The sequence below is a fragment of the Gracilinanus agilis genome, chromosome 2 (assembly GCF_016433145.1).
Source record: "Gracilinanus agilis isolate LMUSP501 chromosome 2, AgileGrace, whole genome shotgun sequence".
Taxonomy (NCBI): Eukaryota; Metazoa; Chordata; class Mammalia; order Didelphimorphia; family Didelphidae; genus Gracilinanus; species Gracilinanus agilis.
The window spans coordinates 539,204,096-539,220,841 of record NC_058131.1 but is presented as its reverse complement, the minus strand read 5'-3'; the positions used below and the strand labels follow the sequence as shown (position 1 = coordinate 539,220,841).

The 16,746-nt window shown below is 36.2% G+C and overlaps 1 protein-coding gene across 3 annotated transcripts in view; it reads left to right on the top strand.

Annotated features, from left to right (window-relative positions):
- Positions 1-16,746, top strand: part of SLC12A6 (solute carrier family 12 member 6) — a 119,054-nt gene that overhangs the window by 37,986 nt on the left and 64,322 nt on the right. The window lies entirely within an intron of this gene.

Here is a 16,746-nt window from a genome sequence, read left to right as displayed (position 1 = left end):
TATTGAATATTCCCATTTAGAAGCATCTTAAAAGTATGTGGATTTCCTAAAATTTCACTATCATGACTTCTCTTAGGCAATGAGAGAGATAATTTAAATGGCTTTTCAAGGTCTCTTCCATTCTGTGATGATGTGACTATGATGTTTCATTTTTAGCAAATGCCTCAAACAAGAATAGAATAGACAAGCAGATAGGTTGTGACCTACAGAGCAGGAGGGAATACACATATCAGTTAAGTCATAAATCCACTGGTATATTGGCTCAACTGTCATAGAGTGTAATTGCTCGTCTGGTTTTTACAGAGTTTTGAAGACTTTTATAATAAGAATTGTTGTTCAGTTGTACTGGACTCTTTGTGACCTGGTGGACTATAGCTCACTGTTCTGCTGTTATATCTTTTAGTTTTTTAATAAAGTCCACAGGGTTTTCTTGGCAAAGATCCTATATTTGCCATTTCCTTCTCCAGTGGATTACCTTTTGTCACACTCTCCACTATCACCAGTCCATCTTGGATAACTCTGCACAGCATAGTTGAACTTCTCAAGCTCCTCCAACACCACATCCAGGAGGGGCTCTCATAGAGAATATGGCTTAATCATTTTCTGTTAAAGGAAAGACTAATAAATTATAATTAATATGCTAATAATTAAATGATAAATCAGATCAGTCATTATTGGAAATAGGATAGAAGACATTGGGATTATTGGTCCAAATGATTATTCTCATTCCATTCAATATAGAATCCTCTGAATAACCCACAGAATGATAAGAAACTTCAAGGCAGCTTTCACCTACTTTGAAACTAAACTTGGCGCTCTTATATTTCAGTTAAAAGTTGTCTTTTCATGCTTGTGTCTTAAGCCTAAACCTGATGAATGTGTTCTACTTTTAGATATTAACCATTTGATGCAATTGTCCATTTTTCTGTTCTTGTCTTCATTAATTACATAGAATGGAAACAAATTCATTAGTACCTTGTTTCACATTATTCATCTCATTTTCTCTCTTATTCATGCTCTTTCTCATGGCCCCAGTTTTATCAGAAGGCAGCTTCTAGCTCCAGAATGTTTGGAGGAAACTAAGACTAGAAAGGAAATGTTTTGATTAGTGACATAACAGATTATTACCCTGGTGTGTCTCTTTATCCTGTCTCTTTCTCTCTCCCAGGTAAGATCCTATTGCTAGGAAATCTGCTAAGGGCTGCATTGCACCTGTCTGATCTGTGTGATTACCAAAAGGGGTAATCACTTGAGAATCTGAGGAAAGACAGAAAAAGAGCATCTCAGTTCCTCAGAAGAACTCCTTACATGTACATAATACTTTAAAGTTTTACAAAGTTTCCTGATAATGACTGAAAAAGGTAGCAAAAGTATTATTTTCCTCATTTTACTTGTGAGGAAACTGAGGTTTAGGCTAAGTGACTTCCCTAAAATCATAGTTGGTAAGAAATGGTGAAGATGGGACTTTAAAATAGGTCCTATTGCCTAGCTCTTGTAATCTTTGCTAGTTTGGGCTTATTGTCATTTGAGAGCATATCATTTAAAAGGAACTGCAGATATAGCTAGTCATGACTAAGGACATATATAATCAATAATGTCTTCTTGAGCGCTTCCTATCACACAAGGCCCTGTAGTGTATGTGGATGCAAAAAAGTATAAGGTACATGAATTTTGCCCTCTTAGAGCTTAAAATCCAGTTGGTAGGACAGGACAGATACATGAAAATATAACATGCTTTCTTGTATTTCATTTAATTTGATAACTGATCATAGAATAAAATGTTTAGCCAACATATGACTGGATAATGAATTATTTCTAATGACATGGTATTTAAGGTTTATATAATGCTTTTCTTACAGTAACCTCATAATGTACATAGTACTAGTATTATTCCCATTTTACATATGAGAGTACTTAAAACTCAGAAATGTAAAATAACTTACTAAAGATTCCAGGCTGGTAAATGATAGGAACAGTACACCAGCTTTGAAATAGCCTTACAAAGGCATTCTTTTCTTGGAGCCTGTGGATAAATTTCAGAGAGACTGTAAACTGGAAAAAGATTTTATCTTTATTTTCACGAAATCCTAACTGGAATTTAGCCTTTGCATCCCTTCAGTTATGAATGTAGCAACAAACGTTCTTGTAAAGAATCCATAAGTTTCACTAGACACTGCTAAAGGTGTCTGTGACACACAAAGAAGTTAAGAACCTCTTGTGTCATAGATCTAGAGTCAATCTAGAGTCTAGCTCACTTATTTTACAATTGAAGCCTAAGGAAGCAGAATTTGAACCCATATCCTCTGACACTAGAAACAGTAGTCTTTTTACAGTACCATGATGTCTTCCTTTGAGGAGGGAAGGAGGAATAAGAATTTATTTACCTCCTGGCTCAACATGGCTGTACTGCTGCTAGACCTGATGACCTATGCCATGCCTTTCACAGTTGACATCTGGGATTAGCTATGATGTTGGTGTTAGGCTTCAGAGATAGGATCCTGAGGCTTTCTCACAACCCAAATGAGTTCCCTCTCTCAAATTAATTTCTCAGAATTCCCAGAATTCCTTGCTAAGGTTTTGATGAGGAATTTTATATGAATAATATAAAATCCTAAATGTTCTTTACCCTAGTTAACAATAACAGACTTACCAGTACCATTGGCAGTGCCATTTAAGAGTGCTAGAGGTGTTGAAATCCTTTGGCTAAAAGTTCTGACTCCTTTTAAGGTAATCAAGAAATTTATGGTGCTCTGACCTTAATTTAACTTCAGTAGTATCCGAAACTCCAAAACCGAGATATAACTGAAAAAGCCTCTAGGCCAACTCATAACCTGAACAGAGAATGTTCCCCTGTAACATAACACACAAGTTATATCTCAGCTTTTGTTATAGCGGAGGGAGCACTGGATTTGCAGTCAAAGGGCCTATATTTACTATTCACCTGACTATTGGCAAGTCACTTAATTTTTCTGAGCCTCAGTTCCACATGTGTAAAATGAAGAAATTAGGGAGATAAGACACCTTTTATGATCTCTAAAATCCTTTCCAGTTCTATATCAAATGATCCTAATTGTGGAAGGTTTTGTGTCTGGTAAGACCCAAAATATATACTTTTCCCTTGTGTCTTATTTTGCATATCTTAGTTGCTTTTAGTTTAAGAACATAAAAATATTTTACTATGGTATGCTAAATTTGCCTAGCCCTGACCACTCTTCTACCTTGGAACCAATACACAGTATTGATTCTATTACAGAAAATAAGGGTTTTTTTAAAAAAAAGTGTTTTATTAATGATTTCTTTTATTCTTTCATCATATTCTTTTCCTGAATATATTTTTCCTTCCTATGGAATGCAAAAAGTTCAACAAAATCAAAACATCAGTTGTAACTGCTAGTATTCCATACCCCTTAATTAACCTCTACATGAAGGAAATAAGGCGAATTTTCTTATCTTGACCAGGGTCACACAGCTAGGAACTATCTGAGGCCAAATTTGAACCCAAGTCCTCATGACTATAGGCTTGGCACTCTATCCATTGTGCCAACCTAGCTGCTCCCTTCTTTTCTTTCTTTATCTCTTATTTGCCTTTCCTTCCTTCCTTCCTTCCTTCCTTCCTTCCTTCCTTCCTTCCTTCCTTCCTTCCTTCCCTTCCTTCCCTTCCTTCCCTTCCTTCTCTTCCTTCTCTTCCTTTTCTCTCTCTCTTTTCCCTCCCTTCTTAGGTAGCCTGGTACACCCCTCCTCCTAGTCTCAAGGACAGAAGCTGAGAACTCCTCATTCAGGAAATCCATTGGCCCCAGCTTTTCTTCAGCAGGGATTACCGGTCTGTGCCACAGGAGATATTTTTTTTAAACTCTTTTCCAAGACTAACATGTTAGATTTCTTTGTTTTAGGGAACCAGAAGGGAAGAGAGGGTTTAAAATTAATGAAAAGGAGTCAATAACTTGAAAAGAAAAATCAGTCCACAAGCATTTTTTAAATAGGCACTACTCTCATTATACAGATCTCTGGGAATACCAAAACAGAAGTGAAACAGAAGATGAACCAACATTTATAATAAAACAGACTTTCTAGGCTTAGTATATCCATTGCTTGGGTAAATCAATCTCATTCTGAGATAAAACTGAATGATGGTTCTTAATCCTTTTCATGAATTTCTTAAAATTGAAGGTTCACCTAGATATTAAAATGAGTACCTTGGTTTGGTATTAGAATAATAGTAATAATAGTATTATATAGTGCTTTAAAGTTCACAAACTATTTTATATATGCTGTCAAAGTGTCATTACCATTCCTATCTTACAGATGAATAAGTGAGTTGAGAGGTTAAATAGCTTGTCTAGGGTAACACAGCTAAGTAAGTGTCTGAGGAAGGATTTGAATTCCTGTCTTCCTGACTTCAAGTCTAGCCCCATATAGGCTTAATTTCTTTCATATACTGTTGAAGTGTGTAACAAGAAGACTATGTTGTTTAAAAGTTTTGCCAATGTGTTGCAGAAAGAATTTACTTCCAGAACCTCAAATTGTATTTCTGGACCAATTAATCTCTAAAATACTCTGTATTCTGAATCACCGAAAATTTCCTTTTACCAATTAATCTTAAGTGTGCTGCCTGTTTTGTAATCCATCTGACTGAAGGGTAGCAAGGTTGCTCAGTGGATTGAGAGCCAGGCCTAGAGACTGGAGGTCCTAGGTTCAAATTTGACCTCAGATACTTCCTAGCTATGTGAGCCTCACTTAACCCCCATTGCCTAGCCCTTACCACTCTTCTGCCTTGGAACCAATGCATAGAATTGATTCTAAGGTGGAAGGTAAGGGTTTAAAAAATAAAATAATCTATCTGACTGCAGTAGCAATGCTATCATCACATTTCTGAATGTAAATCTTTGATAATGTGAACAACATTGTAAATTAATTGACCAAAAAATTATCATATTTTAATAAGACTTTTTTCTATATTCTATTTTTGTAAGCAGAAATTCACTTAGTTTTTCAAATTTTGTTTGGATTATAGGGGAAGGAATATTTGGCAGCATCACATATGATTCATATGCAGTGATTGCTATATATAATTTGATATTAAAATCTTCCAATGATGTTTATAAAGATAGAAATTAATGGTATTTTTAAAAATCCACATTTTTCAGTTGAGGGAGATTATATCTTTGGAAATATTCAAAGCATAGGTGGGAATTTTTAACAACATTTTTCTAGGTTGTTGGAGTTTGTTTTGTTTTGTTTTCCCTGAGCCTTCATATTTCTCCTTGACTCAGGGGTTCATTTGTTCAACTTGCAATTTTGCCTTTGCCACAACCAGACAATGCTACTTATCCTCTGTCATTAACTTCTTGGCTCCTACCCCAAGTCTACTATTTGCAACTTTCTCTCATTTTAAGCCTCACTAATCTGTCATCTTCTCCAAGAAGATTTAGAATACTTGGTAAAAGAACTAAGGCTATATATTTTCCATATTATTTTCATTTCTGCAACTGTTTTTCCTTCCTTTCCTTATAATTTCAGCAGAGGTATCCTACTCAAAAACTAATTCAACTATTCATTTGCTCTTTTTCTGCCTTAAAAGCAATGCTTCCAAACTTACCTTCTTCTCTTGAACCTGTCTCTTGTTTCTGTTGTCTTTCATTTTCCCGTGTAGTGGTAGAATGTAGAAGCTGTCTTTTCCAGCTACCATTTCACCTTTTTCTTGCCTGGCCAGATGAATGGTATTCCTTACCATTAGTTTGATCAGAGGCAGACAAACACACACACACATCCATTTTTTCAATAGTCTTTTAGCTAGATTTAGTGTGTGAGTTTTTTTCCCCTTCAGTTCTAGTTTTTTACTTTTGAACCCAGGTGACCAACTACTATTATAATTGTGAAATTTTTTTTCTTCCCCAGCTCCTTCAACATGTTATTCAACTTCTATCTTTTCTCCTTATATCTCTTATTTCTAATCAGTCATCCTTACTGATGGTTTTTCCTATCACTTGTGGCCATCACCTCACACTCTTTTATACCATTAATTATTAATTAATTAATTGGGGATATTTTTCCATGGTTACATGATTCATGTTCTTTCCTACCCCTTTTCTCTTCCCCTTCCCAGAGCTGACAAGCAATTCCACTGTTTTATACATGTATCATTGTTCAAAACCAATTTCCATATATATTTGCAGTAGAGTGATCTTTTAATGCCAAAACCCTAAACATATCTCCATCGAACCACACGATCGATCATATGTTTTTCTTCTGCATTTCTGCTCCCACAGTTCTTTCTCTGGATGTGGGCAACGTTCTTTCTCATAAGTTCCTCTGGATTGTCCTGGGTCATTGCCTTGCTGCTAGTAAAAAAGTCTATTACATTCAATTGTGCCACACTGTAGTAGTCTCCGTATACAATGTTCTTCTTGGTTCTGCTCCTTTCACTCTGCATCAATTCTTGGAGGTCTTTCCAGTTCACATGGAATTCCTCCAGTTCATCATTCCTTTCAGCACAACAGTATTCCATCATCATCAGATACCACAATTTGTTCAGCCATTCCCCAATCGATGGACACCGCTCCCCCCTTTCCCAGCTTTTTGCCACTACAAAGTGCTATAAATATTTTTTGTACAAGTATTTTTTCCCTATTGTCTCTTTGGGGTACAAACCCAACAGTGGTATGGCTGGATCAAAGGGTAGACAGTCTTTTAAAGCCCTTTGGACATACTTCCAAATTGCCCTCCAGAATGGTTGGACCAATTCACAACTCCACTAGCAGTGTATTAGTGTCCCAGTTTTGCCACATGCCCTCCAACATTTATCACTTTCCTTTGCTGCCATATTGGCCAATCTGCTCACTCTTTCCTTTTCATTATTCATCTTACTGATTCACTCTTTTAAAACTATTTTTCTCTTAACTCTTGGATCTCCATATTGCAATTGTTCCAGTTCCTTACACTTGGATCTATATTGGTCAGTAAGCATTTATTTGTCAGGGACTGTCTTAGGTGCTGTGGATACAAAAGTAGTCCATACTCTCAAGGAGCTTATGTTTTAATGGAGAAGGCAACAGATCTACAAATCAGTGCTTATGAGATACGTAGATGATTGTTTTTAGCCTTGGAGGGAAAGGCACTAATATCTGGGTACCTGGAAAAGGCCTCCTTCAGGAGGTAACACTTTACCCGAGTCTTAAAAGATGTTAGGGAAGCAGTGCATTCCAAGAATTGGGAACAGCCAATGCAGAGGCACAGAGATGGGAGATGGAAAGTCATGTTTGAGGAACAGCAAGTAAACTATTAAATATGATTGGGTTGTAGAGTAAGGGAGTAATGTGTTAAGACTAGAAAAATAGGAAGGGGCCAGGTTGTGAAAAACTTGAAATGCCAAAGAAGTTTGTTTGATCCTAGAGGTAGTAGAAAGCCATTGCAATTTATTAAATAGAGAAGTGGCATATGCAGATATATAATTTAGGAAAATCACTGACAACTGTAGTGTATAAGGTAGTGCAGATAATATCCTCATTTTATAGGTTAGGAAAATAAACTAAAAAAGACTAGGAGATCTGTCAATGGTAACATAATCTGATTAATAAAATGACCCAGTACTATGTTGAACACTGAATTCATTGTCTTCCCCTGAAGGGGCATTCTTGTAACTCTCCACTCCTTACCTTACTTATCTTAGTAACTTATCACTCCTAGCAACATCACCTTTTTATATTCTCCACCTTGATTTCTAGGATTTATTTTGTTTATATTTTTCCTTTTATCCAGTACCTAGATTAGTGCAACAGACTGGTCTTGCCGTCATCCTTTCCCTCTATGTTCAGGCCTCTCCTCTGTTACTATATTACTTTTCTTGCATTAAGAGAGAGTCATTATAATTCAGGAGATATCTTTAAGATCTTAAACATTTAGCATTGGAGAGAATGCTGGAAAACTAGGATACTAATGCACTAATGGAACTGTGAAATGATTATTCTGGGAACAATTTGGAATTATGCTCAGAGTGCATACCTTTTGAACCAGCAATATCACTAGTAGGTCTGTATTCCAAAGAAAGGTGAAAGGACCTGTTGGTGCAAGAATATTTGTTACAGCTCTTTTTGTGGTAGCAAAGAAAATGAGGGGTTGTCCCATCAATTGAGGAATGGCTGAACAAGTTGTGGTATATGATTGTAGTGGAATACTATAAGAAATGACAAGCAGGATGATTTCAGAAAAACCTAGAAAGTATTACATGAACAGATGCAAAACAAAGTGAGAAGAACCAGAAGAACATTATAAACAGTAACAAATATTTTTTAACGAACTGTGAATAGTCTAGTTATTTTCAGCAATATACAGTTATCCAAGACAGTACCATAAAAAATGCCGTCTGCCTTCAAAGAAAGAACTGATGGAGTCTGAATGCAGATCAAAAGATACTATGTGTTTCATTTTCTTTTTTTGTTTGTGATCCCTCCCACAAAATGACTAATATGGGAAAATGTTTCCCATGATTGCACATGTAAAATCTATATCAGATTGCTTACCAGCTCAGGGAAAGAGGAAGGTAGGCGGGAGTGGGAGAGAAAGAATTTGGAACTCAAAATTTAGGGGAAAATGAATGTTAAAAAATTGTTTTTACATATAATTGGAGGAAAATAAAATATTTTTTGAAAGGTCTTAACGTTTAGATAATTTCCATTTGATCCATGATAAGCTTCTAGGTAATAGTTAAGATACAAACCTAAAAGTCAAGCAATTTTTTAAAAATTGCCAGTCATTAACATTATTATTTAAAAAAGAAAATTTTGTAGTTCCATACATTTCCTCAGTGTGTTTCAGATAGACTTATGATTGCAAATATTTGTCCTAAGCGGCAAATGTATTCAGAACTTTGAAATCTTATATATCTATTATTTAACTATATTTGCCAGTTTCTCAATCTCCCCATTTAATCCAAAAATATATCTTCAATTTTCCTTCCTGAGACAGTAACACCTGAAATGGATGTCCTGTAATTGAATTAATACAGTTGATCAAAACTGAGATTGAACTCAGGATAGAAAAGGAGAATGAGTGGCTTTTTGTGTGTATGTTATTTACAGAGTAACCATGGTCATTTCAGTAATGATCAAATATTAGTTGAAGGCAAACAGGGAACATTCATGATGAAATGCTTTTAGCATAGTTTTTCTTTCAGTGTTTATAATTCCAGGGGGTTAATATTCATCTTGATTCTGTCCAAATAGTATGTTTTACTGCTTCCATGTAATTGGCCTTTTTTCCTAGCTGGCAGGAATTTTGAAAAGGAAAGATCAGTTATATCCTAACATAAACCAATAAATTTGATTTAACTGTGAAAGAGAAAGCTTAACAGCAGCAAGCCTTTTGCTTGTCTGCCTATTGCTGTCAGGTGGGAAGGATTTATTAATCCATGTGGGTGCTCTGCTCTAACCACTTAGTATCACAACATTAAGCAAGGCAATAAGAAGGATGGGGGTGGGGAGAGAGATAGGAATAATAAAAGTAAAGTTGATTAAGGAAACTATATGCCCTTGGAATTTTGATGAAATTTTTTTGATCTTAACATTTTCTAATTAAGACTCTTCAAGAATACTTTCCTATAATTTACAATATTATATGAATTGCTGTGTTAGGGAGTCAGAAGTGACAGGCTGCATACCTCTTCTAGCTCTAAATCTGAGATCCTAAGTTTGATCTTCCATCAAAAACTTTTCTTGAAGAATCATGATTTTCTATAACTTCTGCTTCATGGAAAAGTACAGTGTATTTACTGGTGACAATCATTTCCTCAGAATCTATGTCTTATATATTCATGTAAATTTCATAATACTTTTTTTGGTCAGTTTTTAAAAATACTTACCTTACATCTTAAAATCAGAACTATGTATTTGTTCCAAGGCAGAAGAGTGGTAAGGGCTAGGCAATGGGGATTAAGTGACTTGCCTAGGGTCACACAGGAAGTATTTGAAGCCATATTTGAATCAGGACCTTCAGCTCTAGGCCTGACTCTTAAAACTACTGAGCATCCTAGCTGTCCCTATATCATTGATCAAGACCTATTTCCATATTATTGATAGTAGCACTGGGGTGGTCCTTTAGAGTATACATCCCAAATCCTATCCCCATCAACCCAAGTGATCAAGCCCAGCAGTTAATTTTCTTGTGTTTCTATCCCACAGTTCTTCCTCTGAATGTGAATAGTATCCAGAAATTGACCCAAGCTCTTTGGAGCTCAGTAAAGATCAGGTAGCACTTATTGTTAGATTAACTAGGTTTTATTTAGGTTAGGAAAGGGAAAAGTTAGGTAGGGAAAAAGGATCTACTGGGTAGGCACTCCTCCAGGGTAGAGAGCCCGGGGAGTGAGGGGTGGGGATATGGTAGACCATCTTATCTGCTTGACACTCATACTCTCCAGCCTGGACAGCTAGAACCCTAGGGCGGGAATTCCAAAACTCAGTGGATTAAGTCCTCAAGGGCCAAATGTATCCATCCACTAGCACAATTGGCAGGCTAGATATAGTGGATCACATTATGTAATTGTGCAATAATTAATGTGAGGAATTTCCACACTGAATATAATACTTTATTATTGCCCAAAGAAATGGCTTAATGGCAACTAAAAAGCATAATTGATTTTTCCTTTTTTTCCTAAGCAATGAAATTCTTTTAATTATGCAAAATACACTTTCATATTGGTCATTGTGGTAAGAGCACACTATTACAAAACCAGATCCCCAAAATAAAACTGTAAATACACTGATATGAAAGATAGTATGCTTTAATATGCGTCTCTCTGACCCCACTAGTTCTTCTGGAAGTGGATAATGTTCCTCCATCTTAAGTCTTTCAGGATTGTCTTAGATATTTACATTGCTGAAAGTAGCCAAGTGTTCATAGTTGATCATCATATAGTATTGCTGTTAATGTATACAATGTTCTCTCAGTTCAGCTTATTTCAGTCTGCATCAGTTCATGCAGGTCTTTCCAGCTTTTTCTGAAATCATCTTGATTATCATTTCTGATAGCACAATAGTATTCTATCACTAACATGTACCACAAAAAATTTTAAATTGTATGATTTTCACTTGTCCTGGAGCTAACACAAGGGAAGCCCAAATAATCTGATCTGAGGATCCAGATGTTGGGCCTGGAACTAACTAGTAAATCCCATTCTTCAAATTAAAAAGTGCTGAGTTGCCATTTCTAGATATTTGCCTTGCAACTTCACACTCCCAATAAATGTGGAGTGGGAGGTAGCCTGAAAGCTGTATTTAAATCCTTTCTTATAAAATGTGTTCATTTAATGATGTGGCATAAAGTAGCTTAAAACACTTTCTTCTCATTATCATTTCATTAACCAGGCTTTGATAATGAAGTAAAACTGTCTAACCTCTTTCTGGGTTTGGCTCATCCCCTCAAAGTGATACTAAACTCATGTAGGTGTTATTTTTTGCTTTTTTCCTTTAAGGTTAATTCACCCAAGCCTCAACTTGGTTGTTAGAGAATTCAAATTGAATTAAACATATGAAGTCTTTTCTAGATGCTTATCCATTGCCACAGTACCTACAGATACCAACAGGTTTTCATATTTTCTTTTCATTTTTATTGTTGACCTTTTAGACCTGATAGAGTCATGATTGGTATTATTTTATTATAAATCTAGGTTCATCAGCATGGATTTTATTTTTTAAGTCATTTATTACTAACATTCACTTTTTAGAAATTTTGAGCTCCAAATTCTCTCCCTTCCCCTACCTCTCTCCCATCCATTGAGAAGGCAAAAAAATGTGATATCACTTATGCATGTGAAATCATGCAAAACATATCTGCATGGACTTTCAAGCAAAACACCTGTAGGTCACAGGAAGATAGGGCTAAAACTAGAAAGGACTAGTGCAAATAAAGGCTCTGTTGCCTCAACTTTACAATTCATTGCATATATATGGGCCCTTGCCCTAGCATATGCACCCACTGCCAGTGCCACCCCCCCCCATCTTCTTTTCTTTTTTAGTGCCTGTGTCCACTTTTCTTTCCATTTTATTCTGAACCCACTTCTTAGGATCACAGGATCTAGAGCTGGTCCCTTCATTTTCCATGAGAAATCTCCTTAGAATTGAAAACTTATTCAACATGCAAGTTTGGGATTCCTTACTTTGTCCCCCCAAGCCCACCCCAATGATAAAGATGCTTCTTGAATTTCATGCTCAAAGCTGGCCATTTATTACACAGAGAAGTTTAGAATATTTACCATATTCTTATAACAATATAATATATTCATATAGGGTATGCTTAATTTTGATAAATATTCATAACAGTAAACAATTATACAGCCATTCAAGATTTATAAATGAATTTGGCCTTGAAAAAAGAAAAGGATTTCTAAAGTCAGAAATGTGGAAGAAGTCTATTTTAGGCATGGAGGACAGTCTGTGTGAAGGCAGAGTAGTTGGTAGAAATCAGGGAATAGTTAGTTAACCCAACATTATTGGGCAATGTAGAGTTTGTGAAATCAGGCAAAATAGAATAAGGCTGGAAACAGTATATGAGAGCCAGAGGAGGGAGAGCCTCAAATGGAATATGATTTGTATTCTGTATTTTATCCTCTTAGAATGAGCAAAGAAGGGACATGTTCATACCTATGGCACTAGAAAAATTATCTTTGCAACTGGGTAAAAGATAGATTGGAGAGAAAAGACTGGAGGCAAGGAAGCCCTCTGTGGATATTAAAATAAGTTTTGTTGAAGAGAAATGAATTGAGTTGTCTTGGGTAGGGAATGAAAAGGAGGGGAAGAAAGAATCTGACTGATTCATTTCACAGTACTTATAAAGTGTGTAAAGTTCAAGTACTTATAAAGTGTGTAAAAGATACTTTTAGGTACTGGGGGGTACATAGACAAAACAGCCCCTGCCCTTAATGAGCTTATATTTTATCTTAGGTTGATATAAGGGAATAGGGTTTTCCTACAAAAGGCTGTTGACAGTATGTCCATAGATAAATAAGAAAGATGCAATTTCAAGTTCTGCTTTTGACACACAATAGTTTTGGTATCATGAGTAAGTCAAAATCTCCCAGCATCCTCTAAGGCTATAAATTACAGACTTGTTGCTGATTTGCATGCTAGAGGGAATTTTCATATAGGATGGTCTCTTAAACTGATAAATGTACAGTTCTGGACAAAAAAAATTCATATTAAGTAGTAATTTTCAGGAACTAGATTACTATTAAAAGAATCCAGAAAGTTCTCATGTAGAAGTTGCAATTTGAGCTGCGCCTCAGATATTTAGGAAATCCAAGTGACAGAGTTGAGAAAGGTAAATATTTCAGGCTTGAGAGACAGTTTGTGCAAAGGTAGAGGGACAGGAGATAGAATATTATATATGGGGGAAAGCAAGTAAACCCGTTTGGCCAGAATTTTGTGTATGAAAGGGAGTAATGTGAAATCAATCTAGAAAGATAATGATGCACTTTGAATGTCAAACAAAAGAGTTTTATATCTTAACCCTGAGTTAATAAAGGGCCAAAGAAGAGAATGGTCAAAACAATGTTTAGGAATATCAGTTTATCAATTAGGTGGAAGAGGTGTGAGAAGAGAAGAGGATATTAGGACCTGAAGTAGTCTTGTATCTGTGTGAGCAAAGAGAAACAGCTGTGTGGAGACACAGGTGACAAGACAAAGTAACTAAGGAATGAGAAAGATGGAAGAGTTGAGGATAACTCTAGTGTTGAGAACTTGGAAGGATGGTGGTATCCTTCATTGAAAGAGGAAAATCTGGAAGGACTAGGGGTGAATTTATAGTGAAGGATGAGTTCTGTTTAGGGTATGTTGCCTGTGGAACATCCAACTGGAAAAGTCTAGCAGATAGGTGGTGATATAATTGGAACTCTATAAAAAGATGATGAGGATATTTGGGAGTCATCTGCTGTGAGATAATTGAATCCATGTAAGCTGATTATATCTCTGCGAAAGTGTATAGCGAAAAGTGAAACATGAGATCAAAGCCCTGGGATATACCTGCAGATGGAACAGGTCACGAATGGTTGATCACAGGAAGAGGAGTTGGTCTTTGCAAGGACAAGATGACCATATTGAGAGGATTTGAGCTGTAGAATTGAGGAAAAGAGGGAATTTGAAATGGATAGTCTTCCCCCCCCCATTTTTAATTTAAAAAATTCTTTTATTTTTGCTTTTTATATCATCTTCATTTCTGAATCTGTTCTGTACTCCCCAGTTAGGTCTAGTCTCTTCTCTTTGTAAAATATTAGGCAAGTTCCTTTGCTGAAAGGGAGAAAAAGAAAAGTGATATAGATGGTTTGAATTCAAAAAAGGAGCTTTGAAATATAATGCAATAAAGAATGCAGTGAGAACTCTCATGAAATTAGAAAACATAGATTTATAGTGTACCTAGTCAGTGACTAGTTTTGTGACTTTCTAAAGCAGTTTTCAGAAGTAAGTAGGAGCCAAGAATGCCAATAATGAGAAAAATACAGGTATGTTTTTGGAAAGGGATGAATGATAGTAGGAACAAGGGGTCCAGGGATTCAGGGTAGAGGAGAAAGTTAAGTTGTTGATTAATTACAGTGTTATTTCAGAGAGAAAAAAGAAAGGACTATGGGAGCAGATAGTAGTGTAGTTAATCATTATGATGAGGATGAAGAAGGTGTATGAAGAATAAGGCAGAGGGAGAAATGGAAGAATAACAAGTCAAATAGAAATTTCAGAGTTTTGGGTCAGGGAGGTTGTTGTTGATCCTTCATTTTCAAAAAGTACCAATGACATAAGGGGGTGATGTCTTGATTGTAGTATACCTTGAATTTAAATGAAGCAGAGTCCTATAAAGTTGTCAGCATCACCCTCTCTTCTAGTTATCCAAGTCCAATGGCAAGACAGGAGTCAAGTCAACTGGCAGTAGCCGAGGATGCAGTGTCTTTGGTATCTAACCAACTCTAAGTGCTCTATAGCACCTGCTTTATCTGTTTTCATGGCTGTTGAAATAAATTGTTCTCATCCACCCATTCAATAGAAGTCTTCACATGACTAACTCATTGATGGGTTTGAGGCCTATTGGTTATCCTCAACCTGGTTTAACTCATCTGCAGAGATGGTTTGACTAGAGTGTGACCTTCCCATGCAAGCCCTCACACCAGAGATGCTAAGTCTTCCTAGAAAACCTCAGTGCACTATACACTCCAGTAGCACTATTATGAATAGAGATGAGATATTCAGGATGACTTTGATGAGTGCAGATGAGGTGGAGTAAAGGTGCAAACAATAGGAATTGAGGAGATTGAAGTGCCATAAGGCCAAGGTGTTTGAGTGGATACAAACATATATATTGAAGTTTCCAAGTATAAAGTCAGGATGAGGTGGAGGGTAAGATTGGACAAGTACTAAATTCCTTAAGGGAAGTGAGAGAATGGCTGACCTATATCAACCAGTAGATAAAAACAACCAGGATCTGGAAAGGGTTACAAAGATTTACATAGAGGAGCTAAAAGGAAAAGAGGTAGCTGAGGTAGTAAGTAGTATCTTGGGTTGGTAGGAATAGAGGAAAACCTGGTTGTTGTTTTTTTCTGTTTTAAAACTTTAATTAATTTAGAACATTTTTTCCATGGTTATAGGATTCATGTTCTATCCCTTCCCTCCTCTCACCCCCTCCCATAGCCAAAGCACAATTCCACTGGATTTTACATGTGTCATTGATCAAGACTATTTCCATATTCATATTTGCGCTAGGGTGCTCATTTTGAATATAATCCTTGATTATATCCCTGTCCTCCCATGTGATCAGGCAGTTGTTTTTCTTCTGTGTTTCTACTCCCACAGTTCTTCCTCTGAATGTGGATAGCGTTCTTTCTTATAAGTCCCTCAGAATTGTCCTGGTTCATTGCATTGTTGCTAGTTGAGAAGTCCATTACATTCGATTTTACCACAGTGTATCCATTTCTACGTAGAAGGTTCTGGTTCTGCTCCTTGCACTCTGCATCACTTCCTAGAAGTCATTCCAGTTCACATGGAATTCCACCAGTTCATTATTCCTTGAGCACAGTAGTAATCCATCACCAACAGATACCTCAATTTGTTCAGCCATTCCCCAATCAATGGACACCCCCTCATTTTCCAGTTTTTTTTGCCACCACAAAGAGTGCGGCTATAAATATTTTTGTATTGTAAATTTTTGTATTGTAAATATTTTGAACCTGGGTTTTTTGGAGCCTAAGAGGAAGAGGTCTAATGTCAAAGGGCAATTTGTTAATAGTAATGGTGCTCCAGAGGGTAGAACAGAATAAGTACCTGAGTTCCTGGGAATGCTAGAAATAGAGAATTTAGGTAAAAGCAGATCAATTCAGTTTTGGACATGTTAAATTTGTGGTACTAATGGGAAATACAGGTAGAGATAGCTAGCTATCTTTTAGTCTAACCCAGTAAGATTTCCTGCTCTTTGGGTGAAAGTAGATGTTAAGTTGAGCTTTAAAAGAGTGATAAAGAACAAGCCCATAATTAGAGAGACAGTCCTATGCAGTAGGCTTTCTGAAGACCTCATGACTTTTCTTTTTATTTGGTTCATGTATTTGTTGAGTAGCCATTAACAGGGAAATTTCAGTTGTAGACTAACATTTATAGAAGGAAAGGTTTCCAAGTGCTACTTATGACAGTGTTAGCAGTACAGTGTGAACATAGCTTAAAATAATTCAGAACATATTTATTCTTATATAGAATAGTTCTTGGAGGAAGGTAATTTTTTGAAAAATCA